Below are 8606 nucleotides of genomic sequence, written 5' to 3' on the forward strand. Positions count from 1 at the left end.
CAGGCTAGCCAGTGATCCATCCGCTATAGTCTGCCTTAGCAATGCTCTAGGGTCACCCCTTCAGTTTGCTTGGTTTTTCACACAGACTTCTTTCCTAACTTTTGAAACACTGTTAAAGTTTTAAGAAATGGTGAGATTGCATTGAAAGACACTTTGTGAAAGTTATAACAAGTATTTTATTCTGTTTACTGATTGTAAAAGATAAAAACCATAGTTTTGTGGCTGCATGAAGCTCACAAATAGCCTATCTGAAGAACACCCCACCCCCTCGGCTTTTCCCCCTTTATCTGTCGGTGTGATGATTTCATCTAAAATGCTATTTGAGTCCTCAGCCTCTATCACTTGCTAACCATGCAGTGTTTCATTATATAAAGGTTTTTTAACATTTAACATGAAAATACAGCGTTGACTGAGATGTAACATAATATGACCTTTTTAAAGGATATTCTGTATGCAGTGAGGCCTATTCGAAGCATTATGGTTTTTTTGCTTTTTTTTTTAAAGTTTAACATGAAAAAGCAGTATTTACCGAGCTGTAACAAAACAAGGCCACTCTTAGGGATATTTTGTAGAAGTTTAGTGAACTAAAAAGACTTAAGATACTAGCCTATAGTGTTTTTAGTATAGCCTAACGCTAGCCTGTAGCTCACAAAAGCTTATGCTCAAATAAATTGGTTAGTCTCTAAGGTGGCACAAGTCCTCCTTTTCTTTTTGCGAACACAGACTAACACGGCTGCTCCTCTGAAACTAGCCTATAGTGTTTTTAAAGTACCAAACCAGCAATTGGGTAAGAATATGAAAACTGGCAATTGCTTTTCAAATGCTTTTTAATTTAATTGTTTTTTAATTGATTTTTAAAGTTTGGATTTATACAAAAAACACAAGAAAACATTAGTGTCTGTAAAAAAAGTTAGGTGGTTTTTTTTTTACCAGAGATGAGTCTGCCCCACCAACACAGACACCTTCCTACTCCCCCTCCCCTCCCACCCCCTTTCTTCTTTTCTAATGCTTTTTTAAAATCGAAACCGAGGACAAACAAATTTTAAAAAAAGCCACAGCCACAGAGATCAGGCCGTGGGTGTAAGGAAGCTGTGCTGAGTTTTAGGGGGAATGCTGATAACTCTTTTCGTGAAACAGTTTTGCAGGCAGCCATTCTGTGTTAGTTGTTATACTTTAGCACAGGCAAGCATTTGTCATTTGGAAGCACTTTCCCACTTTATGAGGTTTTATCTCCCCCATCCTACGGCCTATCAGAAATATTAACAAAAACAAACTTAAAGATACTTTGTAGCAGGGCCTGCAAAGCAACAATTACAATTTTGTTGATCATTAACTTGTCTAAGCCTCTAGAGAATATTTTTTTGTTTTGTTTTTATAAAACACTTTTATGCAAACTGTAACCCTAGATGCTGTACAGCATTAAATAATATGAACCAGTAGACGAGAGACCTGAGACACTGTTGAAATCAGAGGGGTCATGACTAAGTCCTAACGCAGAGGGCCTGCCGGGGGCGGGGGGGTATGAAAAGGTCCAGCCGAAGCGGAAGATGGTATGATTTCAGAGGGGTTCTGGAGCTGCTTTGCAATGGTCCAGATGCCCAACAGCCTATATCCCTCATGCACAAGCGCCAGGGCTGGGTGGGCCTTTGTTAGAGGAACAGGCTGCTCATATACTGTTGACAAACTGTAACCTAACTGCACGTATGCTACGGGGGCAACCTAGGGCACTATGGACAAACCCCACACCCCTTGAACTCCATAAAAACACGCTTCACACAGTTATTTTCAACTGACATTTTATTTTACAACACACCCTGTTTTGTTCCCAAAACACACGCTAACTGTTAGTGTTTTGTCTTAGCAAGATTTTGTAATTCGCTGAACGAAGAAGTTGTTCAACATTTCGCATTAAACATTTATCTCTCGGTTTGATGATTTCATCCAAAATGCTAGTTGGGTCCTCGGCTTCTGTCTCTTTGACCATCAGCTCTGCCCCGAGCACTAAATGTTCCTGGGCTAAACAGAGGCACTGCAGCGCGTATCCCAGCGTGATGATGATATTTAACACACTCTGCAGACAGTGTCGGGGTTATGAACTCGCACAGGCTTAATACCAAATTTCTCCCTTAACTTTAGATAGTACAGGCCTATAGAATAAGCATTCCCCTCGGTTTCGGCAGTCCGTTGAGCATCTGGTTTTGGGTCTGGGCAAAAACAGATCGGGCCCAATCCGCTCGGCCCTTTGGAGCTGTTGGGGTCCAGAACCTCCAAGTCCTCAGAAGAACCATCGTTCAGCTGCTGAAAAATTTACAGTATGAAATATGTGTAAGACATTTTTGTCCTTTTTAATAACATGCTTTTAAAACCTTTTACACCGTGTATCAAGAGACCCCTTCCACATGCAGCTTTTAAAAACAACAAACAACAACAAATGCAATATGTCTCTGTGCAGGCTTGATCGAAAAGGCTCCAGCCAACCGAGCCCCGGTGACCGGGTCCCTGCCAAACCATCCCTTGAACGTTCTTACATACAACGTACCTGTGCTTCATCTCCGTACAGCCCTTTGTTTGATTCATTTGGGTTCTCCTGGCTGGGGTCTGGAGTCTCAAACAAATCTTGGCCCAGCGATCTGGCCTCGTGTTTCTCCATCGCATCGTTCTTGCGGGTACAGGTATCATTAGCGATCCCTGTTTCCCCGCTCCCATGACCCGTCTCAAACACTCTTCAGGGCCCATAGTAGCAACCGTATAACAACTCTTCATGAGAGGCTTGACTGCCGGTGTTAGCCAGGGCCTTCTAGGTGCAGCCATCTTTAATCATCAGACCCGTTTAAATAGAAGCTCCTCCTTATCTTATCTTATCTCTGATCCACTGGTTCAAAAAGGCTGTTTTCGCTTACAGGGGCTTTGATGCAAAAGCACGCTGCTTCAAATTGTCCTCACTAAAAATGACTAATGTTAGTCTAAAACATAGGGGAAAACTGTTTTATCACTATAAATTACTTCCATAAACAGGATGATTTGATTGGGGATTGGTCCTGCTTTGAGCAGGGGGTTGGACTAGATGACCTCCTGAGGTCCCTTCCAACCCTGATATTCTATGATTCTATGATTCTCTGTGTTTGTAACCCTGGGATGTTTCTGCGTTCTCACTTTTTATTGAAATGCATATGCAAAAGTGCTAAATGAAGGAATGTGTATTCAGATAGGCTTGTCTTTTAAAGTGTTTATTCCTTTACAAAACTTAATATAACTTTCACTGGTATTTGTTAAAAAGCAGGGGAAGAAACAAACTTCTTCTCTCTGATCCACTGGTTTACAGAATAAGGAAAATATAAACTGGCTGTTACTAAGGACCTGTGGTTTTAAACCTGAGGTGTTTCTGCATGCTCTATTTTATTGAAACACACCTGTAAAAAATGTTAAATAAAGGGATGTGTCTTCAGATAGGTTTGTCTTTTAAAGTGTTTATTCCTTTCCAAAACTTAATAGAACTTTCACTTGTATTTGTTAAAAAGTGGGGGAAGAAGCAGCCTTCTTCTCTCTGATCCACTGACTCACAGACGCTGTTTTTGCTAACAGGGGCTTTGCTGAAAAAGCACATGTCACAGAGTGTGGAGGAGACAGGGCCCTGCACCCCCCACTTCCTGCAATTCACCATGACTCTCAGACAGCCAGTCAAACAGAAGGTTTATTAGATGACAGGAACACAGTCCAAAACAGTACAGAAAACAGGACCCCTCAGTCAAGTCCATCTTGGGGGGCAGGGAGCCCAGACCCCGGTTCTGGGCCTCCCTCTGTTTCCCCAGTCAGCTCCAAACTGAAACCCCCTCCAGCAGTCTCACCTAGCTACCCTCTCGACTCCTCCTCCAGACTTTGTCCAGTTTCCCGGGAAGAAGGTGTCACCTGGTCCCAACCCCGTCCTGGGCTCAGGTTACATGCTCATGTATCATCCCTCAAGTGAAGTCACACCCTGATAGCCCACCACTATCCAGCACCAATGCAGACAGTCCCAGTAAAACTCCCACGCAGCATTACCAGGTCAATACTCCCCACTCTGTCACAGCACGCTGCTTCAAATTGTTCTTAGTAAAAAATGACCAATGTTAGTCTAAAACATAGGGGGAAAACTTTTTTATCACTATAAATTACTTTATAAACAGGTTCTCTGTTTTTTTAACCCTGAGGTGTTTCTGCATTCTCATTTTTTATTAAAACATATGCAAAAGTGCTAAATAAAGGGCGGTTTCTTCATATAGGCTTGTCTTTTCAAGTGATTATTCCTTTACAAAACTTAATAGAACTTTCACTTGTATTTGTTAAAAGGTGGGGGAAGAAGCAGCCTTCTTATCTCTGATCCACTGACTCACAGATGCTGTTTTGCGAACAGGGACTTTGCTGCAGCTTCAAATTGTCCTCACTAAAAATGACCAATGTTAGTCTAAAACATCAGGGAAAACTTTTAAAAATTGTTTGTTACTAAGGGCTTATGGTTTTAACCTTTATTAAAGCCCCTATGTAAAAGTGCTATGTGGCGGGAAAGATGCTTGGGGTCTGTTTTTTTAGATAAGACTAAGGCAGTTAAAGAGGGTGGGGGAGGGAGAGGGCTCTTGTTTAAAAATCTTGGGAGTACAGGATTGGTTCGGGAAAATGTATTCTATGACACAGCTGTAGAGCAGCCTCTGATTGGTCAGATCCAAAGGTGGCGATAACTAGCCTGAGGGGTTGTGAACCCGGGAAGTTGCTTCTTTCCCCAGGAACAGTTGGAAGGGCAAGATCTCTCTCTCCGACTCAACCACATGCTGTCTATCTTTGCCCTTCTCCTGCCCTGTTCTCTCTTTTAACCTCTCTTTATATGTTTCTCTTTTATTTAACTCTTTTGAAATGCTGTTTTCTTAACCTGTCCTTGTATTTAATAGTTGAAATACTTTTCTATTAACCTCCCTTTATACTTTTTACCATGTGCTTATTAAACAGTCTCTGCTTTAGTAAATTCCCTTTTTTGCCATGTGTTCTTTTTTAACCTATTTTTCAATATTATTTAATGTTTTTAAATGCTCTTTTCTTAACTTACCCTTATATTTAACATTTTAAATGTTTCTTTCTTAACCAACCTTTATATTTTTACTATGTGCTTACTCAACAGTGTCCTACATATGTTTCTCTTTTATTTAACTCTTTTTAAATGCTCTTTTCTTAACATACCCTTATATTTAATACACCTTTTACATTTATCTCAAAAAATTTTATTCTTTAAAAACATGCCAAAGTAGTCCTTTAAAAACAGCTCTCCTTACTAAACCTCACCAAAAATCTTTCTTTTCTTTAATAACTTGCCTCTATTCTTTCAAATTGACCCTTTAAACCTTACCAAAGCTTTCTTTTTTAATCTTTAAGCTCTCTCACTCTATTCTTTCAACCTTTTTCTCTAAACAATCAACCAAACGTATCAAAGCACAAGCACGCAACATTCCCCCTATCCAAACATAAAAAAAATATTTTTTTTTCAAAATGGCCGACGGCGCCAAACCTCGACACCAACAGAAACGAGAACGGAGGGTGGGACATAAGCTCTAAATGGGGTGAGGAGACCTGTCAAAAATACATGGTGATGAATACTATAGAGGCGTAGACTACTGCTGTGACATGCAGGTCCCAGGACCTCAGAAAGCACCTTAATTTCCAAGCTAGACTATTTCGCAACCGCCTGCTGATGCAGAGCCCTCTGCACTGGAGGCGGCCATGTGGGACTGGCATTGCCAGGGGAGCCCCCAGGAGGAATCCTGGATGACTCAGCCAGAATTTCTTCTAGTGGCTTCCAGGGTGCATGTGGCCAAGGACTAGCTCCACCAGCCTCCGGCAGGGTCCGGTGAGCTCTCAGCTCACTTCCAGCTACCGCCCATGGACGTGCTAGCAAGGAGCAAGGACTGCATTCCCGGATGAGATTCTGGCCAGGCCCTGCTTCTGGAGCAGACCCTGGGGGAAGAACATTGTGCCCTCCACCTGTCACACCCTTGCAGAGCTGGCCGTGGTGTGGCCCTAAGCAAATAGTCATGCAGCCAGCAGCATGGTGAGAGAGAAGACATGGTAGTGTGGAGATGGACCTTAGCCAGACCTGCTATCCTGAATCCCCCAGGCTGTGGGGAACTTCGTACGCAGATCCAAACTCTGCAGCTCTGGCTCTTCTCTGATAGATGGATCGGAACCAGGGCTCTGGGGCCGCACTCCCTCTGGCTTTGAGGAAGGCAGGTCCAGAGTCTGTGGAACTCAGGCCCCAAGCCCCAGCACTCCCCCTTGTCTAACGCCCTGAAGCCTGGAGCCCTGACCCCCTCCACCCTGCAGCTGCAGCCCCAGTGCCCCTGTGGCTGAAGCCAGTACAGTATTGGCTTTTTTTGTTGTTGTTGCCTGATTGAGGACTTCCATTTCCACAGGGTGTCAGGTTGACCGGTCAGTCCGTAACTGGTGTTCGTATCTTTGAGGTTCTACTGTATTTAAATGATCGTTTATATTTCTTTTCATTTCATTTTTTACAGCAAACACGAAGGTCAGCGGTAAGCGGCGGGGTGCGGAAGGTGCTGTGCCTAGGGGCGCGGAAGGTGTAAATCCAGCCTGACCTGGCCTCTGCTGGAGCCGCTTTTGCCACAATGCTAGAAACACCAGCCTTGAGCCCTGCCCAGCCCATGGGAAAGTTTCCTCTGATTGGCTGCCTACCACACTGCCCGGCCTGCTGGGAAAGAGCAGCCAATCAGAGCTGCAGCACAGGCCAGATGAGCTCTCTCCTCCCCCCAACCCCCAGGAGTCAAGGTGTTTGGGGAGCGGGAGCAGAGGGACACCTGGGGGAAGAGGCAGAAGTTGGGCTGCAGGGGGAAGAATTGATGTGGGGTTGGGGCACATGGCAGAGCTGGGGTGATGCACAAAATCACCTGCTGCAGAACTGAGGGGGCACAGAACTGATGGGGGGTGGCAGGGGACAGATAATTAATCAACTGGGATGCTTGGATTTAGAGAGAAGCTGAGAGCTCTCTGAACCAACTGGCAGGACACAAGGGTGGAGTTTATTCTCTCTCTCTTTATTGTTAATCCTTCACACGGCACGGAACCGTCAGAAAGGATCGAGTGGTTCAGTAGCTTCCTCTGTAGCCATTTAATCCCGTCTTCATTGCCGTGGTCCTTCCATTCCCCGTCCGTTCCGCCATCTGTCATACTCACTTGGTGTGTCAGGTGCAACGGATCTCTGATTTGGGGCCTCTACTAGTCAATTATACATTCTGATAATGAATTAAATAAATAATTACATTAAGAAAATAAATCAACATATAATAATCAACAGATAATTTAATCAATTTTAAATGAATGCTATACATGAAATCCTGTTGCTGTTTGGGCCAGGCCTGGTGTCATTCTAGGTGGTGGTTCTGCAAAGCTTCCTGCGGTGACCCAGCCTCAACGTGGAGTCACAGCCAGTCATAAGAACATAAGAACGGCCACACTAGGTCAGACCAAAGGTTCATCCAAACCCAGTATCCTGTCCTCTGACAGTGACCAATGGCAGGTGCCCCAAAGGGAATGAACAGAACAGGGAATCACCAAGTGATCCATCCCCTGTCACCCATTCCCAGCTTCTGGCAAACAGAGGCTCAGGACACCATCCCTGCCCATCCTGGCTAATAGCCATTGGTGGACCTCTCCTCCATGAATCTATCTAGCTCCCTTTTGAATCCCATTATAGTACTGACCTTCACAACACCCTCTGGCAAGGAGTTCCAGAGGTTGACAGTGTGTTGCATGAAAAAATACTTTCTTGTGTTTGTTTTAAACCTGCTGCCTATTAATTTCATTTGTTGGCCCCTAGTTCTTGTATTATGAGAAGGAGTAACTAACACTTCCTTATTTACTTTCTCTATACCACTCATGATTTTATAGACCTCTATCATATCCCCCCTTAGTCGCCTCTTTTCCAAGCTGAAAAGTCCCAGTCTTATTAATCTCGCCTCATACGGAAGCCGTTCCAGACCCCTAATCATTTTTGGTTTCAGAGTAACAGCCGTGTTAGTCTGTATTCGCAAAAAGAAAAGGAGGACTTGTGGCACCTTAGAGACTAACCAATTTATTTGAGCATGAGCTTTCGTGAGCTACAGCTCACTTCATCGGATGCATCCGCTGGGAGGCTGGCTGCTCCCCGGGCTCTCGGCTCCCCACTCCCCACCAGGAGCACAGCAGAGAGCGAGGAGCCGGAAGCTCCATGCAGCCAGGCTCCCAGCGGGGAGCTGGGTGAGCACAGCTCAACTCGGAGCAGGCAGCGGAGAGCCAGGACCCAGGGGGTAGCCCCTCTTTCAGCATGGAGTGGGGAGCCAGGCAGGTGCAGCCCAGCTGGGACTGGGGAGCAGGGCTGGCCTTACCGTGAGGTGAACTGAGGTGGCTGCCTCAGGTGCCAGACTGGGGGCTGGGGTGGGGGGGGGCACCACTGGGACCCAGAGTGTAGAAAATTGTGTCTGCTGCTGGTGCGTCTGTATTGTCTCTGCTCTAGACGCACAGAGAGGGGGGAGCGCTGTGCTGGAGGAAGGAGGGCACAAGAGACAGAACAGGCTTGTGGAGGAAGGTATAAC

At 45.0% G+C, this 8606-nt stretch overlaps 1 long non-coding RNA gene across 1 annotated transcript; it reads left to right on the forward strand.

Annotated features, from left to right (window-relative positions):
- LOC119566161 lies at positions 1-6501 on the forward strand. Its single transcript, XR_005225280.2, has 4 exons — positions 1-787; positions 2137-2312; positions 2453-3517; positions 5653-6501. It is a non-coding gene; the product is annotated as an uncharacterized LOC119566161 (long non-coding RNA).
- The last annotated feature ends 2105 nt before the right edge of the window (positions 6502-8606 follow it).

This window comes from Chelonia mydas, chromosome 4 (genome assembly GCF_015237465.2).
Source record: "Chelonia mydas isolate rCheMyd1 chromosome 4, rCheMyd1.pri.v2, whole genome shotgun sequence".
In the NCBI taxonomy this organism is placed as follows: Eukaryota; Metazoa; Chordata; order Testudines; family Cheloniidae; genus Chelonia; species Chelonia mydas.